This window comes from Clarias gariepinus, chromosome 3 (genome assembly GCF_024256425.1).
Source record: "Clarias gariepinus isolate MV-2021 ecotype Netherlands chromosome 3, CGAR_prim_01v2, whole genome shotgun sequence".
Lineage (NCBI taxonomy): Eukaryota > Metazoa > Chordata > Actinopteri > Siluriformes > Clariidae > Clarias > Clarias gariepinus.
In genome coordinates this window covers 13925253-13948566 of record NC_071102.1, presented here as the reverse complement: position 1 = coordinate 13948566, position 23314 = coordinate 13925253, and the positions used below count along the sequence as shown (strand labels likewise).

General features: G+C 39.2%; 1 protein-coding gene and 1 pseudogene across 1 annotated transcript in view; both read left to right on the top strand.

Moving 5' to 3' along the window:
- Window positions 1-23314, top strand: part of cdh31 (cadherin 31) — a 54136-nt gene that overhangs the window by 8702 nt on the left and 22120 nt on the right. The gene's annotated exons all lie outside the window — the stretch shown is intronic.
- Window positions 5026-22543, top strand: LOC128519565 (cadherin-1-like; annotated as a pseudogene).

The window sequence follows — 23314 nt, the reverse complement described above, 5'->3', positions numbered from 1 at the left end:
TTTTGATAAATATAATTCATATAAACTCGTTTGATAAAAATACTTAACAGGTAAAAATCTCACGTTATTTCTGTAAGAAGAGAGGACTGTTGACTCCAGTGCATATGATTAGTTTTAATGAGTTATTAACAAAACAATAAGTGGAGGAATATAAGATGAGGAATGAATATAATGTGATTATGTGTTTTCTACGTAATTAATAATGTTATGAAATTTAGACAAAGATTGATACGGTGATTCCTCCAATCCAAGTCCCTAAAAAATGCAATACTTTGCAATGTTCTTAGGCACATAAAGAAATTAAATGCGTCAGTAGTCTCGGGTATGCATCATTTAGTTTTTATAAAATTATTATTTGGTAAATTGGGCTAAGCACCTTTTGATAATCTTGTTGCAAGCAACGATGAGCGGGCTTAAGCACCCTGTGCCATTGCCACCCGAGTGCACCAGAAAGACAGTGGGCACATGGATTTAAATGGACATATTGTACTAATACCATTATGACAATTTTAGAAAAGATTGAATTTTATTTTTAGACTCCTAAAAAGCCCCAGATGCTGGAAAAAAAGCATCACACTATGATTTCACTTAATATGATGTCACTTATTGTAATGTCACTTAATGTGATGTCACTCCATATAACGTCTGGCAGAAAGGTATTAACCAATTTCAGCAAGGTTAAGGCATCATCACGGCTACTCGTATGAGATATAAAAAAATCCCTCCACAATTCTGCATCCTCAATCACATAGGCCTGGTTTGGTGGCGATTGTACAAATCCTCTAGGAGGAGTGCATCAAAATCCATTGGGTGTGTTTGGCAAATCACCCAAAATCACTGAGTTCCTGTTGAGTAGAGCCCATGACATGTAGCGCAAAGGTTTTTCAGCTCAATAAGCTCTAAATGTGTTCTGGGTTTCGTGTGCATACGTGCAAGTTAGTCAGAGCAATGCCGCAAAAATCTCATGTAAGTGTGATGGGCCACACAAAGGTATCCTAATGGCTTCAGATTCCAACCTGTCTGACGATTGTCATGACTTTTTGAGCATGTTATGACCCCCAGAAATTCAAAAATGCTGGAAAAAAAATCCTTAGGAGAACAAGAGGGTCCTCATACTCCATGATAACATAAGGGGGATGTTGGAGTGCTTTGGCCCTAATAATAAATGCTAATAAATATCTGGTGATAAATAAATATCTTCTAAAAATCATTGAAGATTTTTCAAATCTTACCTTTGGTCCATCAAGGCTTTGGTCAATCCATATTTTCCTTGTTCTAGTCATCCCTTCTACAACACTCAGACTTAGGGATGGTTGGGGATGTGAAATTTCCAATCACTACTTAAAAATGCAGTAAACTTTGTAAAAGTCATAAGCAACCTGCCAGATACTGTGTAAGAACATTAAGACATATGAGAGATAGTCCAGGCATTGTTGGGTATAATTTTGTTGTTCTAACTAGATTCAAGCCCATTCAACTCTTGGTGGTAGAAATGCACTCAATCACATGAGTACATTTCATTGGAGGTCCCACTATAATTTAAACACCTCTTGTATTTACCAGCATGACTTATCCATATTTTCAAAAAATATATTGCGAAGTAAGTTCTATTTGTAATATTTCTTTTTTTTTTTTTCAGAAGAAAAGCATTCTTGAAGAGAAGTTTTCAGATATCAACAACTCGTTTCAATGATCTGTAAGACAACAAGGTGCAAACAACAAAGACCTTTTTGTTTATTTTTACATAAATAGTATGCAGCATGTTAGTGTATTGCTATAGTATATTTCGCTCATAACCAAACAAATGTAAAAATATTTCCCATAGTGTGATGACAGAACTACAAGTCTCTCATTTTGTCATAAATTTCTTTTAAGAGATGGTACATGAATAAGTCAGTGTGAACCAACTCCCAAAGGGTGTAAATATAATAAAAAAATTTGTTATACCATACCAATTAATTGCGCTTCATTATACTACTTGTAGCAGAAATAAAGAGCATTGCATGAAACAAAACAGACCAATGTCATCGTTTCTCATGTCTGTACAAATATGCTTTAATATAATAGCTATTATGTGTGTACATCTGTGGTTTCAAGTAAAAGAAAATGTGGTTGAAAGTCTGCTGGCACTACAGACTAACACCATCCTTGTTAACAAACTGGATTTAGCTTATATGTATGTACAGTTATTTCCTTAAATTTTGGAACAAAGATAATGTTTTTTGCCATTTGGCCTCCGTACACCACCTCTGTACACAACGCTCAAGACTTTCTGCCTTAATTTAATTGGTTCGATAAAGGTGTGGCATTAACCATTTAGGAGTTATATCCATTTACCTACACACACGCACTATTAATGAAAGTCTATTAGTTAAACAATTTTCAAGACAGTTAAAATCATGCATATGAAGTGTCACAAAAGAACCATTAAGGCAGCCAAAAATGCAAGAGCCAGAAAAGATAATTAAGAAGACAGAAAGAACAAAAATAATAACAGTATGAAAGACCCCAATTTGTATCGCCATATTCATAACTGGTTAGTACAGGGGTCGGCAACCTTAAACACACAAAGAGCCATTTGGACACGGAAAAGAAAACACCAGGAGCCACAAAACCCTTTTGCCATCTAAAATGAATACAACTCTGCATATATTGTTTCTACCTTAATGCTATGTATAAAAAAAAACATAGTGTGTTTCAGGTATGAAATCAATGAACTGCTACAGAGAAAACTAAATCTTATTTCCGCATTAATAAAATGCAGTAAAAATAAAAGCATTGAAATAAAAACATTTTGAACTCCTTTTGAATGACATTTTGAATGTCCATTTGTCCTACTTGTATTTATGAAATGAAAAGACGAACTTAAATTAGCCACCTGGAGCAAACTAAAAATGCCGTCTGCTTTTTGTGTGCTGTCATCCTTTTATTGCATGTACTGGAGCATGCAGTCAGCTATCAAACTGAACAAAACTGGAGGTCCGATCCGTCAGAAGTACATTTACTGAAGTATACTTCACAGGGTGTTCCGCCACAGTAAGTGTCATTCCAAAAGTGCTCATTGCGGTGGTGCTAGAGATGCAGTTCCCGATCCACACTGACTGAGGTCTTCCAGTCAGAAAGTCCAGGAGCCAGTTACAAAAGGGAAATGTTCAGGCCCAACAGGTTTAGCTTTCCAATCAGGTTTTGGGGTGTTGTCTGTTGAACAGACGCAAATTGGGTCCAGTGAGGGGGGGCGGCAGGGTCTTGATGTGTCTCACACTCGCTCAATGCATTTCATGATGATGGTTGAGAGTGCAACAGGACATGAGTCATTAAGAAGAAGACTTCTTTGTTTTCCCCATATACCACCCGTGGTGAGACAGCACCTGGTATTTGGAAGGAGGGGTGGTCTTCCTTGCCATCACATTGTTCTGCGCGCCAAACCGAGCATAGAAACTATTTAGTGCAGTTGGAAGGGAGCCGTCACTGTAACTACACCTGCCTGTTACAGTGATGGCCTGGGACAGTTTGGCCCTTGCTATTCTTAGGACCATCTTGTCCCCCTCTCTAAAGGAGTCTCTGGTCTTTAGAAGTGCATGCACCTCCACAATAATTCATGATTTCTGTTTGGGGCGTGAGATGATGCTCTTGGAGACAGTAATGTCATCATTGCACTTGTTGACTGCAAACTAACTCCCCTGTGTTTTATAGCGCATTAATGGAGACAGATTACCAGCCATGCCTATTCCCGCTGCCCCTTCCCTTTGCACACCTGCAAAAGGAGAGGCCGCCTACCTAGTGAGCGAGGAGTGAGCGAGGAGCGATATTAAATCTGGATGCATGCCCATCACAGACGCACTTTGTGACATTCATATAAAATAATCGTGGCTCGTAAGTAAGATGAGACAGAGGAGAGGAGGGGAGCTACTGTGTAGGACATCTTTCACACACACACATATACTGTACACACACACACACAAACACACACACACACACAAATAAAATAATTGCACTACGGGCAAACTTCTTTATCAAGTATCCTCTCTCATGACACTTGCTTATGCCTCCTTTTGAGGATTTTGCAGAAAGATGATGTTGCATTGTTGTCAAATAGATTGATCTCCCTCACTTCTACATCTTTTTTAACCTTTTTCTTTATGACGACCGTTGTTGCAGTTACTAAAGATCAGTCACTACACTTAATAATAAAATGCTTTACGCGCACACACACAAGTGGTCACAATGTTATAGTAAACAGTAAGCATGCACATGTATGTTGACTACTGTATACGAGTGACGAGCACGCACTGAGACTGAGCATGGTAGATGATAACAATCCCGCAGCACGCGCAAGAGAAGAACCATTGGCTCAGTTGAGATCACGTGACACTTGGCAGACAAGTATCTGTACTACTTGTATGTCAAGACCTTGCTCGTTTATCAAGTTAAAATTAATTACAAAATTTGCTCATTATGCAAAACGCTTGCAGTCCAAGTTACTTGCAATCCATGATTCCACTGTATAGTGTATATTGTGTTTACTGTTAACATAACAAATAATACAATTATTACAATACAATGTGTAGCACAGAGCAAAATACTGTAAGCCCTTTATTTATGTAACAGGCTTGAAGTTTTTCCGAGTAAAATGTATTCTAAATAGATTTGGAAATAAATACAAATAGATTTATATAAACTGTACACATGGCCCCTGGATCAATCACTAATTACTAATAATAGTTAATAAACAACCAGCAGACTTCTAATGTATTATTATTAATAAAATATTAAAAGGTTTAAAGGAATGCTGAAAGGTTTAAAGTACATGGCATATTGTTTGACATGGTACAGAGGAGTTTAATCATGTTGAATGGCATATCCATACTAGCAGCTTCCCAGACCTGCTTATCGAAAATGTCAGAACTGTTTACTAAAAATGAGGGAGTACAAGTTTTAACAACCTCCTCACAATAAACCGCAGGACAGTGACCTTAGGACAGTTCATGGCAAATGTCCATTGTCTTCTAAATTTATGCTTTAGCAAACATCTTCAATTCCTCTTTGAAAAAAGAACATAGACCATTTGTGAGGTGGAGTCTGTAACCAGATGCAGTCTGTAAGCAGCATGAATTTGGGAATTGTGATTATTTTAATCCAGGTAATACTTTTCTCCTGTATGTTAGCTATATAACACTTTTGTCAGATGTGCTATATTGTAACTAATATATTTAATATCTAATGTAATTGAGTAGTAGTCTGCAACTTTAGGAATTTAGGACAAAAGTTTTTCTTTTCCTTGTCCAGGTTCTATGGTGTGGAATTGGTGAGGCTCAGCCATGTTCCACTGGATTTGGTTCTGATTTATTCCTATTTAAAGTTCCTGGTGAACACCTGCAGACGGGCACAGTGATTGGCTCAAGTAGGAGAACAGTATCACAACAAACATATCTCAGTATAGAGCTAGGAAAAATGCATGACTTTGCCTTTTTGTCACAGATAAATATCATTACTGAAATTACAGAAATATAGAAATACTATAATACCAGCATAACCAAAGCATTTTGTCACGTAATATGATCAATAAAATGTTATTGTTAATGTCAACTTTATACTTTGCTGTTAGAGTAAAAGCTCTATATATTTTCCTCACTGACAGTGAATAAGATGTTGTTTATGATTGCTTTTATTGCCATTTCTTCAGTCATTGCATTGGCTATCTTGTTTTAATAAGATTATGGTAAATTTTGAGTATTGTTTATGTTTTCAGTCGTTTTTAATGTCTGCAGTGGAAGAACACATACTGACTTCATGTCTACTGATACACGGTATCATGTGGAGTCAGATGGGACAGTAAAGCTAAACACACAGGTCACTCTTCATAATGGCTATAATATGTTCTCTGTCCATGCTTGGGACTCTATGGGAAAGAAACACACTGCATCGGTGAGAGTGGAACATCAGGACAGAGCCAGCCACCAGTACAATCAGCAGGAAGATGTCGATAAGATCAAGTCTGATCAGGTACCTCTCTTAACTGTACCCTGACCTCTGTTGTATAGTTCCTTCCTGTATTTGGGGTCTTGACAGTAGAAGACACTGTGTCCAGCAAGTTTTATTATAATATCTACACTATCATACATCAGCTGATTTAGATGTGAAAAAATGTAGTTTATTCCCTCTTGTTTCAGCTTTTTACTTGTTTACCTGTTGAAACTAATACACATTGGACAGATCATTGTAGACAGAGCCAAATCAGAGAAACTCTTAATGTCCTGTTTTTTACTTGCTTTTTATACACTGTATTATCCTCAGTTTTGCCACTTATTGAGTTTTCAGAATCTTCAAAGTGATTTCTTTATTTCAGCAAAGGGTTCAGCAGATGGATGCAGTTGTACTGTAGATGGTATTTAATATAATAACGTGTAAACTTTCATGTTGGGGAGGGATGGGTGACATATTAGTCTCTCACATGATTGATGGCAGTGCTAGCCAATCATAGACGTCTACGAGCTCACACAAGCGGAAAGAGTGGATAGCGTTGTCCTCTGTATGAGCAAGCAGTTCAAAACGACGCAGTTTGTCGTGTACCCATGATAGCCTTTACCCTCCCTGGATGGGAGAATGGCGAGCCTGGTTTAACTTGATAGAAAGGCACTCAAATAACATCTCATTATACCCTACAGGTAGGTATGCCGAAGAGCATCTCTGAATGCACAATATGTTTAACCTTGAAGCAAAAAAGCTACAGCAGCAGAAGACCACATCGTGTGTCACCCCTGTCAATTAAGAACAGGAAACTGATGCTACAATTCAAATGGACTTCCTGATGGTTTCCCTAAAGAGTCTGATTTCTCAAAGTTTCTTCCTATTGCCATCTCAGGAAGTTTTTCCTTGCCACTGACTTGCTCATCAGGGACAATCTGATTATTTTGAGATACTATAAATATATACAGTGGTGTGAAAAACTATTTGCCCCTTCCTGATTTCTTATTCTTTTGCATGTTTGTCACACTTAAATGTTTCTGCTCATCAAAAACCGTTAACTATTAGTCAAAGATAACATAATTGAACACAAAATGCAGTTTTTAAATGAAGGTTTACGTTATTAAGGGAGAAAAAAAACTCCAAATCTACATGGCCCTGTGTGAAAAAGTGATTGCCCCCCTTCTTAAAAAATAACTTAACTGTGGATTATCACACCTGAGTTCAATTTCTGTAGTCACCCCCAGGCCTGATTACTGCCACACCTGTTTCAGTCAAGAAATCACTTAAATAGGAGCTACCTGACACAGAGAAGTAAACCAAAAGCACCTCAAAAGCTAGACATCATGCCAAGATCCAAAGAAATTCAGGAACAAATAAGAACAAAAGTAATTAAGATCTATCAGTCTGGTACAGGTTATAAAGCCATTTCTAAAGCTTTGGGACTCCAGCGAACCACAGTGAGAGCCATTATCCACAAATGGCAAAAACATGGTACAGTGGTGAACCTTCCCAGGAGTGGCCGGCCGACCAAAATTACCCCAAGAGCGCAGAGACAACTCATCCGAGAGGCCACAAAAGACCCCAGGACAACATCCTAAGAACTGCAGGCCTCACTTGCCTCAATTAAGGTCAGTGTTCACGACTTCACCGTAAGAAAGAGACTGGGCAAAAACGGCCTGCATGGCAGATTTCCAAGGCGCAAACCACTTTTAAGCAAAAAGAACGTTAATGCTCGTCTCAATTTTGCTAAAAAAACATCTCAATGATTTCCAAGACTTTTGGGAAAATACCTTGTGGACCGACGAGACAAAAGTTGAACTTTTTGGAAGGTGCGTGTCCCGTTACATCTGGCGTAAAAGTAACACAGCATTTCAGAAAAAGAACATCATACCAACAGTAAAATATGGTGGTGGTAGTGTGATGGTCTGGGGTTGTTTTGCTGCTTCAGGACCTGGAAGGCTTGCTGTGATAGATGGAACCATGAATTCTACTGTCTACCAAAAAATCCTGAAGGAGAATGTCCGGCCATCTGTTCGTCAACTCAAGCTGAAGCGATCTTGGGTGGTGCAGCAGGACAATGACCCAAAACACACCAGCAAATCCACCTCTGAATGGCTGAAGAAAAACAAAATGACGACTTTGGAGTGGCCCAGTCAAAGTCCTGACCTGAATCCTATTGAGATGTTGTGGCATGACCTTAAAAAGGCGGTTCATGCTAGAAAACCCTCAAATAAAGCTGAATTACAACAATTCTGCAAAGATGAGTGGGCCAAAATTCCTCCAGAGCTCTGTAAAAGACTCGTTGCAAGTTATCGCAAACGCTTGATTGCAGTTATTGCTGCTAAGGGTGGCCCAACCAGTTATTAGGTTCAGGGGGCAATTACTTTTTCACACAGGGCCATGTAGGTTTGGATTTTTTTCTCCCTAAATAATAAAAACCATCATTTAAAAACTGCATTTTGTGTTTACTTGTGTTATCTTTGACTAATAGTTAAATGTGTTTGATGATCAGAAACATTTAAGTGTGACAAACATGCAAAAGAAAAAAAAATCATGAAGGGGGCAAATAGTTTTTCACACCACTGTATATATATATATATATATATATATATATATATATATATATATCACAATAAGTTAGTGATATTGTGAGAGACTTAGTGGATGTCATACATACGGTGTTCATTGTATTCAGGGGTGCCTTATATCTCAATCTCAAAAGACAACCTTTTTAATTTCAACATTCTGTGGGTTTAAAAAGCTGGTATTGTCAGTAAGTCATTCCAAGTTCATCATTCAAACAGCCATGAACACACAACGTCACTTAACGAACGAGCAGCGCCACCTGGCTGCTCCATTTACGAGATGCAAGGGGTACTAGGGTTTCCAGACAAACCATTCGCAACCGACTCCACCGCTTTGGCTTGAATGCCAGACGATCGTTGCAGGTGACTCTGCTGACACCAAGACACCGCTGTGAACAGTTGCAGTGGGCACAAGACGATGTAACCTGGACAATGCAGCAGTGGTCTACTGTCCTGTTCACTGAGTGTCGTCAGCAGTGCTGGAGAAGGTGAGGTGAGCGATACGCTGAGGTCAACATGGTCCCCAGGGTTTGCTTTGGTGGAGGAGGTGCAACAGTCTGGGCAGGCATCACCATTTAGCGCAAAATAGATTGGGTTATTTTACATGGCTCAGTCACTGCACGTTCTTACCTCGGAGACATAGAACCCATCATCATCTGCCAGCACACCCCCAACTTTTTGTTCATGGATGATATTGCTTCACTACATCGTGGCAGAATTGTCACAGCTCGACTTCAGGAAGTTGATATGCCTCATATGGTATGGCCATCAATGTCCCCTGACCTGAACCCCATAGAGCACGTCTGGGACCAGTTGAAGCAGAGACTGGATGATCGTACCCCACCCCCCACGTGACCTGGCAGAACTGTGTGTAGCACTTGTGGAAGAGGAACGCATTGCCTCAGAACAACATCGTGAGGCTAGTGAAGATCATGAGACTTTGCTGTGAAGCTGTCATTGCGGCAAATGGTGGAAACACCCGCTACTGACATTGTCATTTTTTGTTATTAGAGACTATCCCGCTATCCCTGTTATTGTCTAAATTTTTGGGGTAATAATAAACTTATGAAAATGGTGTTTCTTCTCATACATTATAAGTAATATAAAACAGAACTTTTACTTATTTCATTCAAATTTAGAGCAAATAGGAATAGCACTCATGTAAATAACAATATGCCTAACCTATTGTGAGTAGGGTGTAAACAGTATGTGTATATATACAGTATGTAGCGGAATTCACTCAGCACCACAAATAAACTACCGACACCAGGCTCTTTCGGAGATGAGTCTGCAGTTTATTGACAGAGGCCATACAATTAATACACACGCCTTCAGATTTGATGTGATTCATCTGACTTTCTCCAGTCACAGGCTGTTCTGAGAGAACAGGTGCGACCGGATTAACAAAAAAAAACAATGAAAAATAAAAGTACCTATTTTTTTCCTGTTCCATAAGGTAAACAAATTAAGTTCATACACTTAAAATAAAATAATATGAACATATGTTAGCCTATTGAAATAAATATTTTAAAAACTATTTCAATCATTAAACAAAAGAAATAAAAAAAAAAGTTTGCTGGAACAGTTACAAAAAAAACTTACAACACTACATATATACAGTTGCAAAAAAATAGTATGTGAACCCTTTGGGATTATGTGGAGTTTTGCATGAATTGGTCATAAAAAGTGCTCTGATCTTCATCTAAGTCACAACAATAGAAAAACAAACACAGTCTGCTTAAAATAATACGATACAAACATTACGTTTTTATTAAATGTAACATGTAAACATTCACAGTGCAGGGTGGGAAAAGTATGTGAACCTTTGGACTTAATAACTGGTTGACCCTCCTTTGGTAGCCCTAATTTCACTGTTTCAGTGTAGCAATATTCTTGGGATGTCTGGTGTGAATCGCTCTATTAAGGTCATCCCAGAGCATTTCAATGGGGTTGAGGTCAGGACTCTGACTGGCCCATCCAGAAGGCGTATTTTGTTCTGTTGAAGCCATTCTTTATATATATATATTATTTTTAAACCCTGGTAATGCACTTAAAATAAGCTAATTGTAATGCTATGTAGTATTTATGAAGTCTAACCCTTCTAAAGGCAATATGGGCCTTTGTTGCAACTACAAATTGGTGTTAAGGATTAATGCTTTTTAAATTGCATTATAGAATGAATCCCATTCAGAGTTTCCAAAATCAGGTGGGTTGCAGAGGAGAAAAAGAGACTGGGTGATTCCTCCAATCTCCTTGATGGAGAATGACCATAAAGGCCCTTATCCCAAACAGATTGAGCGGGTATGTAAAGTTGACTTAAAATTAAGTTAATATAAATTAATATCCCTTCTTAATCTTTTATGTCAAGTTGTCACATCTTTTGCACAGATTAGGTCCAATTATGACAAAGAAATACTAATGCTGTACAACATAACTGGTGAAGGAGCAGACCAGCCTCCAGTGGGACTTTTCACAATAGCAAGAAGAAATGGATGGCTCTCTGTGTCAGGGCCTGTAGACAGAGAAGCAAAAGCAAGATATGTGGTATGAATTTTTTTTTCAGTTTTGCTTCATTTTTTTATCAGGTCATTGAAAATGTTCTAATAGACTGAGGTTCTACGGCAGCAGGAAAGACGCTCCTGTCTAAGAATATTTGTTTAGGTTATAATAACTTACCATGTTTTTATTTTTCATTTTAAATTCAGCTGCTAGCCTATGCTGATTCACCTATGAATCCCACCGTTAGAGAAGATCCCATTGAGGTTATAGTCCAAGTGCTGGACCAGAATGATAACAGTCCTGTGTTTACCCAAAATCCATTCTTTGGCAGTGTACGAGAAGCTGCAAAAATAGGTAGCAATATCAGTAACGTTACACAGCAAAGAAATGTATTCTCTATCACACTTGACATGCAATCACAAGGGTTCACACTCTTTATGACCCTCTCACTAAAGGAGTTGAGTTCATGACCATCACAGCCACTGATGCAGACGATCCAGACACTGACAATGCTGCTGTCAGGTACTCCATCATCAGTCAGACTCCACCAGAGCCAAAACCAAACATGTTTGCCATCAACCCTGTCAGTGGAGCAATTCGAGTGAATGCTGATGGACTGGACAGAGCGGTGGGTGTACAAAACAGGTTCCGAACGATTACTTGAGTTGATGTAAAATGTATAATGGAAATATTGTCATTACTTTTAGAAATATCCTGAATACAATCTGGAGGTACAAGCAGCAGATGGCCTGGGAGAAGGTCGTGCTACCAAAGGAAAAGCTATCATTACTGTAACAGACAACAATGACAAGTCCTCGGTAAGACAGTTAGGAGTTGTGGCTGGAAAGATTTTTTTCAAATAACACGTGCATAGCACTGAATATTTTTACTTTTATATATTTGTGACTTTATCTCTGATACGTAGTAACAAGTCCAGACATGACATTACTGTATCACTAATTTAAGCAATTAGAAGTTATTAAAATGTCTTGTTGATGCTACCAGTGTCAATGAAGGAAATCCAAATCAATCCACTTTAACTTTCTTTAAAAAAAAAAAGCATAAAAATATTCTTTATTAATTAATATAAATCATATTAACTTATTTAATGAAACACTTTGTAGAGACAATGATGAACAGCTAGCTGATTAAATAATTCTACTGTAAAATGTCTGTAATTTCTAACAACACAGTTTTTTTTATAAATATAAATTGTGGGACACAGCATTCTAACAGTTGTGTAAGAACACAAGACAGATTCCAGGGCATTTTATCAGTTGTTGTCTTAGAAATTTTATTTGTGAGTGATGAAACATACCTTACCATACCTTGTTATTTGACTTGATTAAATCTAGGCAAAAGTGACTTGGGTGATTCCTCCAATCCGAGTTCCTGAAAATGCACTAGGACAATACCCTATAAAAATAGTACAGGTATGTTTTCTTAATTAATTTTTTGTTATCCAAACAAAATTAATATCAAACGCAAATTGAGAGGTAATTTCAATTTAATTCAATTCAATTTTATTTGTATAGCACTTTTAACAAATGTCATTGTCGCAAAAGCAGCTTTACACAATCAAAAGAATGATTTAAGTTTGTATGGAATGTGAATGTGTACGAATCAAAATGATAAAATAGTCCCTGTTAAGCAAGCCGAGGGCGACAGTGACAAGAAAAAACTCCCCATCTGGAAGTTGATACTGACTGACCTTTGTGGTTTACATTTTTAAGCAGCATAATATAAGACTTTTATCTTACATTGTCAGAACATGTAAATATCTACAAAAAAAAATATTTGTGTCATGTAAATCAATTGAATATTTATAACAATAAACAAGGGGTATAATGAAATTTATACAAATATTATATTGTATAGCACTTCAATATCACTACCCTGAGTTCATGTTACACACTCTGGGTAAAAGGAACTTATACTGTATGATTAAATATTTCAGAAGTCTTTGGTAACCCCTTTTACAATAATGCCACTCTATGAGCGTTTATTGCCTGTGCTGTTTATATTTGCTACAACACCATTAAACAAACACATATTGTAAATTGTGACAGGTGGGATTAAATTGGATTATCTTTTTTGTACAATTATGCTCTACAGGATAATTTTATATATATCGATGTTCATGAAAATAACACCTTATGCCTGTAACTAGCACGGGTGTGTTTGTTTTAATAGCTTAATAAGCAATAAACTGCATAAAGTAAACTTATGAATCATTAAATTAATTAAATGTGGTTTGGGATGATTTGAAGTGGAAAGTAAGAGAAAAACATCTGGAAACCTCTTGAAAACAGCTGGGAGAAGATGCCAAAGACAAATGATGGTTTTAGGAAAAACTCACGGAATGCAGAGGGGGCTATATCAATAACAATGGATGGCTATGTTGAATATCCTAAAACATAGGATATTTTTCTATTTCATGTTTTGCTATATATACATATACAAGCATATAGCAAAATAAAAAAGTGGATTTTCTCTAATATACCTGTACTTTGTACTATATATCTACACTATCTTAGGTTATTTTATCTCATGTCTAGATCAAGTCCAGTCATGCCAAAGTAACTCGAGTGAAGTACGTCATCAGTGGTGGTGGGGCAGAGCTGCCTCCAGTGGGACTTTTTATTATGGAAAAAAATACCGGGGAGCTCTTTGCAGCAAGGCCTTTAGACAGAGAGACAAGGGATAAGTATGTGGTAAGACAATCATAAATAATGACATTTGTTTTGATGTGCTATGTTTAGCAGTATGTAAGCATACTGTATATTAAATAAAATAAGATTTCATTATGGTCAATCCCTCCATGTCAAATCTCAGAATCCCTTGCTCTTAAAAAGAGCGTGTTGGTCAATGCCTTAAACTTTAAAAATTTTTACAGCTTCAAGCCCATATCATTGGTGACAATATGCATGGTGTAACTGTGGATTTCACCATCCATGTAGTAGACCAAAATGACAATACACCTGTCTTCACCCAATCTCCATTTATTGGCAGTGTATCAGATGCATCTAAAATAGGTAGTAGATCAAGACCAGAGTTTTAAGTTAATATTTTTTATTTCATTCCAGTTTTTGCAAGGTTTTACAATCTTTATCTTCTTCCCAATAGGAGTTGAGTTCATGACCATCAGTGCCACTGATGCAGATGATCCTAACACTGACAATGCTGATATCAGGTATTCCATCATCAGTCAATCTCCACCAGAGCCGAGTCCAAACATGTTTGCAGTCAACCCAGTCACCGGTGCGGTTCGGGTGAATGCTGAAGGACTGGACTCTATAGTAAGTGCATAAATTAGACTTATTAGTACTTGAAGCTGATATGTATGTCAATTTATTAGTGCACCATTTGAATATCATCTTTCCAGAAATATTCCAAATACGTCTTAAAGATTCAAGCAACAGATATGCAGGGTAATGGCTTTTCAACCCTCAAGCCGTTATTCTTGTACATGACATCGAGGAGGAAACTATGGTAAGGCTGTTATATAATCCTTATAGAAATGTGACATGAAGATTTAAACATGCCATATGCATGGTGTTTATTTGGTAGCTATAGAATTTATTTATGTGTTAGCCAAATTGGCTTTGTAGGTTACATTTAAAAATAAATAAGCAAACTTCAGAAATCAAATGTATTTGATGATGTACAGTACTTCTAGCATGGACGGTATACCCAAACGCGGAAGGAGCGTGAATCGGTTGGATAACCACGTGTATTATTCTTAGAACTCTCGGAGCGAGAGCAAGAGTTTACACAAATAAACCTGCGTTCTAAACACACACTTGTCAGGAAGACAGACCCAAAATAGGTGAGTACTCACGAATATGATGCGGAGCTTCGGAATCAGCATGGGCTACTCAATGACTGAGCGATGTGATGCGCCATTTTGTCTCCTTTTATGCTTCCTGAATCACGACCGTACTACTTCCAGGGCCTAGTGCTTGTCGCAGAGCGAGTGCGCATGACAGTGCGCTGGAGCTGAGGGGGGGTGGGGTGGGGTTTGGCTGGGGGCGTGGTGGAACCATTGGAGAGGTAGTGAATGGTTTAAGTTGGAGGTGTGGAATACCGTGTGGATTCGGAGCACCGCAGGCACTGGAGCCGGTAGGGTTTATCCGGAGGGTAATGCAATAAGGGCCGATGAGTATGGAGGTGGAGGTTTCTGGTGGAAAGCCATACCTTATCACATACATTGTACAATTGTCGGTGGGTGTTGACAGCGATGCTGGATGGTGTAGTGGACGTTAGCTTGCTGGATATCTCGATTTGCTTGAGTCCACAGCCGCCGACACCTGCGGACCAGCTGACGGTACATCAATCTCCGGTTCTTGGTGATCGAACATCGAAGGTTACATTTACATTTAGGCATTTGGCAGACGCTCTTATCCAGAGCGACTTACAAAAAGTGCTTTAAAGTTTACATCATTGAATACATACTTACACTGGGTTAAGTAGGCTAATAACTAAGTGCCATTAGTCAAACACAACTAGAAAGAGGGTTTTTTTGGGGGGGTAGTCCAAGTACTGCAGAAACAGATACGTCTTGAGTCGTCGTTTAAAGGTAGTCAGGTAGTGAGGTGGTGTGGGAAAACTTGGAAAGGTTAAAAACGAGGCGTGCTGCTGCATTCTGGATCAGTTGCAGAGGACGAATCGTGAACAGAGGCAGACCTGCCAGGAGTAAGTTGCAGTAGTCCAGTCTTGAAATAACAAGGGACTGAACAAGCACCTGAGTAGCCTGTAAAGAAAGAAATGGGTGGGTTCTTCTGATATTGTAAAGAACAAATCTACAAGAGCGAGTAAGGTAAGCGATGTGTGAGGAAAATGACAGATGATTGTTCACGGTTACCCCAAGATAGCGGGCGGTGGCTGAAAGAGTGATTTGGTTGTTGTCCAGGGATATAACAAGGTCTTGACCTGGGGATGAGTCACAAGGGATGAACAACAGTTCGGTTATACTCAGATTGAGCTTCAGCTGATGAGCTGCCATCCAGGATGAGATGTCTGCCAGACATGTTGAGATCCGGGTGGAAACCTAAGTGTCAGAGGGAGGAAAGGAGAAAGTAAGTTGGGTGTCATTTGCCTAACAATGGTATGAAAATCCATGTGACGATATGACCTTACCAAGAGACCGGGTATAGAGGGAGAACAGAAGAGAATCAAGTACTGAGCCCTGCGGGACACCAGTATAGAGTCTACGTGTGGCAGATGTAGATCCCCTTCATGTTACCTCATATGACCTATCTTACAGGTAAGAAGCAAACCATTGCCACGCTGCTCCACAAATTCCAAGGCTTGTAAGAATAGATAATAAAATCATGTGGTTCACCGTGTCAAATGCAGCTGACAGGTCCAGGAGGATGAAGACAGATGACAGTTTAGCTGATCTAGCAGCATGGAGCTTCTCAGTGACTGACAGAAGGGCTAGCATGTTGTTTATGAATTGTTGGAATGCGGCGAGGGCATTGCAAAGTCCAAATGGGATGACGAGACTCTTGTGGTGTCCTGTAGGTGTGATGAAGGCGACTTCCACTCATCGCCATCTCTGATGCGCACCAAGTTGTAGGCTCCCCAGAGGTCCAACTTTGTGAAAATAGTGGCACCAGAGAGAGCGTCCAGGGCTGAGTTGGTAAGAGGCAGTGGATGTCAGTTTTTGATGGTGATGTTATTGAGCCCTCGATAGTCGACAAATGGGTGAAGTTCACCGCCTTGCTTTTTCACGAAAAAGAACCCCCGTGGCGGCAGGTGAGGACGAGGGCCTGTTGGGGCCTTGGCGGAGAGCGTTGGATACGTACTCCTCCATAGCCTGCGTCTCCGTTAATGACAGTGAGTAGTGATAGCCACAGGGCGGGACCATGCCCAGCTGAAGGTCTATCACCAGATCGTAAGAGCGGTGAGGAGGAAGATGTGTGGCGTGTTGTTTGCAAAAGACCTCAGCCAGCTCTCGATAGGCGGCGGGAATAGCGTTGGTGTCGACATTGGGGGCCTTGGACTCCCTAGAGTACTTCCCAGCCGAAGCCCGCAGGCAGAGTTCATTGCAGGTCAGGCCCCTCTACAGAATCTGAGGAAGTCATGTTGGATCAGTCAGGGATGTCCAAGGGTGATGTGTGACGATAAGATGGTGGTGAGATGGAATCGGATCTGTTCTTGATGTTGGTTGATAAAGAGGGTGATGGGTTGGGTCTGAGCGGTGATGGGGCTGGATGAAAGGGGCTGACCATCAAAGGATGTGATCCGAATGGGCTGGGATAACGCCTTGATTTTTATCCCCAATGTTTTGGCATGAGAAGAATCAATGAAGTTACCTGCAGCACCTGAGTCGATGAACGCAGTACTTCTGACCCGTTTGTGGCCAAATTGGAGATGCACTTGTACCATGAGACGGGAGATATTGGTCGTGGTGGCGGAGAGTATTTGAAGACCCGGTGAGCTTTTCTCGTTTCTCACCAGAGAGGGCAGATGGCTCGGTGGGGTGCCGCAGACTCACAGTAGGCACAGAACCTCTCTCAGAACCGTCGTTCCCGTTCAGCAGCGGTCAAGAAGGCGCATCCTAATTGCATGGGTTCCCCGGCTCCCGTGTCAACCACGGCGGGAGGTGGAGATCCGACAGATCCGGTGACTGTGGGGGTGAAGGTCGGTCTGTATGTATGTCTGATGTAATGTCTGGCTTCAGGAACTGGGGTGTGGGAAAAGAAAGTGGAGGAGCAGGGAGTGGTGTCAGATAGTGATGGTAAAGCGGGCAGACGACCCTCCCTGCCACAGATGATAGAGCTTGGTGTCAGTCTCCACCACACCGGCAGGATGTTTAAAAGTGAGCTTCAGCTGGCGGGTGAATTCATTGTAGGAATGCACGGTGTCAGAATCTGAGCGCAGAACCGCCGTGGCCCACTCACCTGCCTGCCCGGATAGCAACGAGACGAGAAAGCCGATACGCAACTGGTCCGTTAAGTATCTGGTGTAATTGAACTCAAATACAATATCCAGTGCGGTTAGAAAGCACTACGCAGTAGTGCTAGGTAAACATCAGGAGGTGATGAGGGTTGCAGTGCAGCAGCCGCTACGATGGGCGGCAGGCTAGCCGGAAGAGGGGCAGCCTCGTGGAGAGCCGCGTTCTTCCGTCGCAGCTCCGCCACCTCCGAAGAGCCGTAATGTCACCGTTCAGCTGCTCGGTCAACTCAGCATGCCTGTTTAACACATCACAGAGGTAAGCATAATCCGCTGGGTTCACTGCAGATGATGGCTCAGTCATTCTGTCACGAACTAACCGTCGTGAAACAGGAGACTTAGCAGTTAGCCCGTGTAGCGTGGACGGTGAACCCAAACGCAGAAGTAGCACGAATTGTTAGTTCTAAGAATAATACATGTGGTTATCCTCTTTCGGAGCGAGAGCAAGAGTTTACTCAAACAAACCCACGTTCTAAACACACACTCGTCAGGAAGATAGACCCAAAATAGGTGAGTACTCACAAATATGATGTGGAGCATCAGAACCAGCATGGGCAACTCAATGACAGCGATGTGATGCACTATTTTGTCTCCTTTTATGCTTCCTGAATTGCGACTGTACTACTTCTGGGTCCTAGTCCCAGTCACGGTGCAAGTGCACATGACAGTACTTTATACTCTGCATTTGAATTCCTGTTAAATAAGTAATGTTGTGGACAGGGAGCATGTGTCTGATTTCTATGAGAAAAAATACTTTTTTAGCATGTTAGTTCTGAAGATTTATTTGATACTTCAGAAAAATGCTAATTAAAACAAGCATTTTTTATTGATTTATACATAAGGTTATATAATTTTTTGGTCCTACAGACTGAATCGCCTGGGATATGGGAAATTTCTCCAATCTGCATCCCAGAGAACTCCAGAGGGCCTTTCCCTGAACAATTAGCACAGGTGTGTTGTTCAACTTAGACTAAAGTTAATAATCTCTATTTTTCGTATATTTCAGCATATTTTAAGTCAAATTGTTCCCCTCTGTTTTCAGATTAAATCCAGACATGCTAAACAAAGTAAGGTTGTGTACAGTATCACTGGTGAAGGAGCAGATCAGGGACTTTTCACTGTGGATAAAGACAGTGGGATGCTATCTGTAACAAAGCCTTTGGACAGAGAGACAAAACATGAGTATGTGGTAAGAGGAAGTACTCAAATGTATCTTTCTTTGTCTGTACAGTGGTACCCGCCACAGGATTTAAATCCTTTCCTGATGCAAAAATACATATAAAACTCGCTTGGCCTGGCTTTCCAGTGATGCAAACAAAGAACAGTACGCGTTACCGGAAGTAGGCTTGATCGTCTCAGTTGCTTGTATGCTGAGACAAATTTAGTTTAAAATTTTGGTTCTAAAGGCGAAAATTCACATGTCCGTATGCCAATGTACCACTGTATCAGTATTTAGATATATACTGTGCAATGCTCTTAGGCACATAAACGTGCTGTAAAGCAAAAACAATTCATCATAATGAAATGCATTTTCAATGCTAAGGAAAACCTACAGCACTAAAGTCAACCTTTAATGTGACAAACCATGCCCTTAAATGCATCAGTATTCTTATGTACACTTTATTCCATTTTTTAACAGAATAATCTGGTAAATTGTGCCAAGCATCCTAGACAATCTGGTTGCATAATAAAAATACTGTAAATATTTAAGCTATTTGCATTTAAAAAATAGTGCCTAAGACTTTTGCACTGTAAATTGTTTTTTTAAATTGTTTTAACTGTTAACTTTTACAAAAGTCACTAGCAAATTTCCAGATACTGTCTAAAAAATGTAAACATATGAGACATTGTTTACATATATTTTTTTAATTTTGTTCTAACTAGCTTCAAGCCCATGGAACTGTTAATGGTAGAAACGAGCATCTTAATGAAATCACTATTCGTGTGATTGACCAGAATGATAATAAGCCTGTCTTCACCCAAACTCAATTTAGAGGAAGTGTACCAAAAACATCAAAAATAGGTAACTAGATCCACCCTGTGTAAAAAGCTTTGATATATCTAATATCTTTATTATTTATTTGAGTCTGTGAAGACATTTACATTTTCATTACTATCTTGCTAAAGGATTTGAGTTCATGACCATCTCAGCGAGTGATGCAGATGATCCTAAGACTGAAAACGGAAATATCAGATACTCCATTATCAGTCAGGATCCTCCACTGCCTCAACCAAATATGTTTGAAATTAACTCCTTCACTGGAGAGATTCAAGTGAATGACGAAGGCTTTGACATAGAGGTGAGAGCAGAAACAAGGTTTCCCATGCACTCTATGGAGAAGAGATTTCATTTGTGAAAACTATTTATTTCAGAAATATCCTGAATACACCTTGGAGATTCAGGCAAGAGATATGCAGGGCAATGGCTTTCAAATCAGAGAAAAGGCTGTTATTACTGTAACAGCTTAAGGAAATCATGGGGTAAGACAGATTTCTTTTTATGACAAATGTGAATTTATTAGTATTTATACAGTCATGCAATAATTTGGGCCCTGAACCCTGGGAATGTAGGACTGAAATAAAATGATAATTAGAATGCGCATAATATATATGTTGGTTTAGTGAGTGAGTGGCTCATATCAATACATATGCAATATAACTACTTATTCATAAATAAAAAATATTTAGACAAAGTTATACCATGCCAATTTATGGCCTAATGACTGAAAAAAATTAAGACATGGTGTTTGTACTTTGGGAAGATAAAAGTCTTGGAATGCATATAGAGTTATTTGTTTAGGCAATAAAAAAACATAGGAGTTCTCTTCTCACCCCATTGTTCATACATTATCAAGGCCTTTCCTAAGACTGCCAAATTTCTTTTCACAAAAAAACATTTTTATCTCATTACACATCTGAGCAGTTGAGGGTCAAGGGCCTTGCTCAATGGCCCAACAGTGGCAACTTGGTGGTTGTGGGGTTTGAACCTGGGATCTTCCGACCTGTAGTCCAATGCCTTAACCACTGAGCTACCCCTAGCCCTAGCTAGCTAGCTAGCAAGGAAAGCCTTTTCAGTGGGCTCTAAGCCACCTTAGCTGGGATAGTCATTCACTGGCATACAGCCTTCTTTAAATGTTTGTACCATTCAAATGTTTTACTGCAGCTAAGTCTCATCCGCATACTTCAATTGAAGTCTTATGTCAATGTCAGTCAGTTTTATGCCTTCACTCACAAAAATGTTTATTATAGATCTGATTGGATTACACTTGTATCATAAGCATTTGAATTAACCGATGGGAAGGCTGAGGGGGTTATGTTACATGTTATACATCATATGGCCAAAGGTTTGTGGACATCTAAGCATTATGTACTTTATAAACATCCAATTCCACAGATGCTGCTGTAATAGCTTCTATTCTTTTCGCAAGGATTTCCACTAGTTTGTGGCACATGACTTTTAAAATTTAAAGAGTCCACAGATGGCACGCAGTCGTCGTTCCAGTTCCTTCTAAAGATGTTTAGTGGGGTTGAGTTCAGGGTTTTGTGCAGGGGACTTGAGTTTTTTCACTCTAGCCTGAACACACCATGTTATCATGGAGGTCGCTTTGTGCCCAGGGACACTGTCATGCTAGAACATACTTGGGCCTCTTAGTTTCGGTGAGAGTAAATCTTAAAGCCACAGTATACAAAGACCATCTAAGCAATTGTGTGCTTTCAACTTTGTGGCAACAGCTTAGGGAAAACCCACATATGGGTGGTCAGGACTCACCATATGTTTGGCCATTTAAATCTTAAAAAACATGTAATCACTGACCAAATGTAGCTACTGGTGCTTCAGCATATAGCAGATCATTGAGGCAAGACGCATTGCTCAAGGAGAGGTGAAGCGTTGCTGGGGAAACAAAGGAATGAGTTACCTATGTATGCATCAAATGAAACATATATAAAACAATGTTACATTAAAACACTAAATCCCAGTGTTTCAATAGTGCTTGAATACCACCTAAATAGAATGTTTTTTTAGTATGCCGAAGCCATGATTGGACTGCTTCACGTCTGACCAACACTGGCCTCCCAGGAACATATGGGCAATAACTCCCAGCCAAGTTCCTGTAATGTGCAAGTGGTGATGCATTTTTTTATCTGTTGAATTATCTGTTGATTTTCAAGAATCAGGCATTCCACTTCCAAATGTTCACAGGAACAACCATAGCCGCCTCAGCCGGGATGGTCATTTATGGCGTTATGGCCTCCTTTAAACCATTTGCACAATTTAAATGTTTAAGTGCAGCTAAAAGTCTTAATACTGTTCTGTGTTGAAGTATTCTATAAACAACACCTAGCATGAGTTATCCATATTTTCTAGATATAATGATAGTTCATTTCTATTTGTAATATTTATTTTTCAGAGAAAGAAGCATTCTTGAGGAGAAGATAAGATTTCAAAGTTACTGCTAATCTCTGCTGATATCAACATAAATTGAAAATTTCAACATACATCAAAATGATATCCTCCACATAAATTGCATGTTAGACTATTGCTTTATTATATTTTGTTCATAACCAAACAAATATCTGGATATAGTATACCACATTCACACAGGGTTATAGAGTTGCACAGTGTATCTATTGTGTGCTGAAAGAATTTCAAGATAAAAGATCAGTTTGTATCCGCTCCCAAATGTTGGTATTTTGTGTGAACCGCATGACACCTAATGTTACACAATACCAATAAATTTTGCTTCCTTATGCTCATTATAGCATAAATAAAGGACATTGAATTAATTAAAACTGCCCAGTTTCATCCTTTTTCTTTGATATTAAATATCTCTTTTGTGTGTTGCTTTAAAAATATTTAGCAATGAGAAATGCCTGTGAAGCAGAACATATCTGAATGATTTTGCTGTATTTAAAGCATGAAACTCATGAATTAATCATGATTTATCACCATTTTAAAATACACAAATTTACTTATATTATAAATGTGCAATATTAATGGAATAAAGAGATGCATGACAAACTGTTTAAAGCAAACAGATTATGCAGTTTTATAATATCTCAAACGTTAAACCCTTTAAACTCAAGCGGCACAGATATGTTCTAGCAACGCAGCATAGGTCAATTTCTGATTAAGAAAATATGTGCTTATATGGAAATCTTGCTGGTGTGTTAATAGGGATGCTTTAGGCTTCAAATTGTACACTAGGTTATGGTTATCTTCTGAGGTCCAATGGTCTCGAGTAGTTTCTGCCAACTCCCTCACTTTCACAGCCTTTTTCAATGTCTTTTAATGTGTTCTTGCA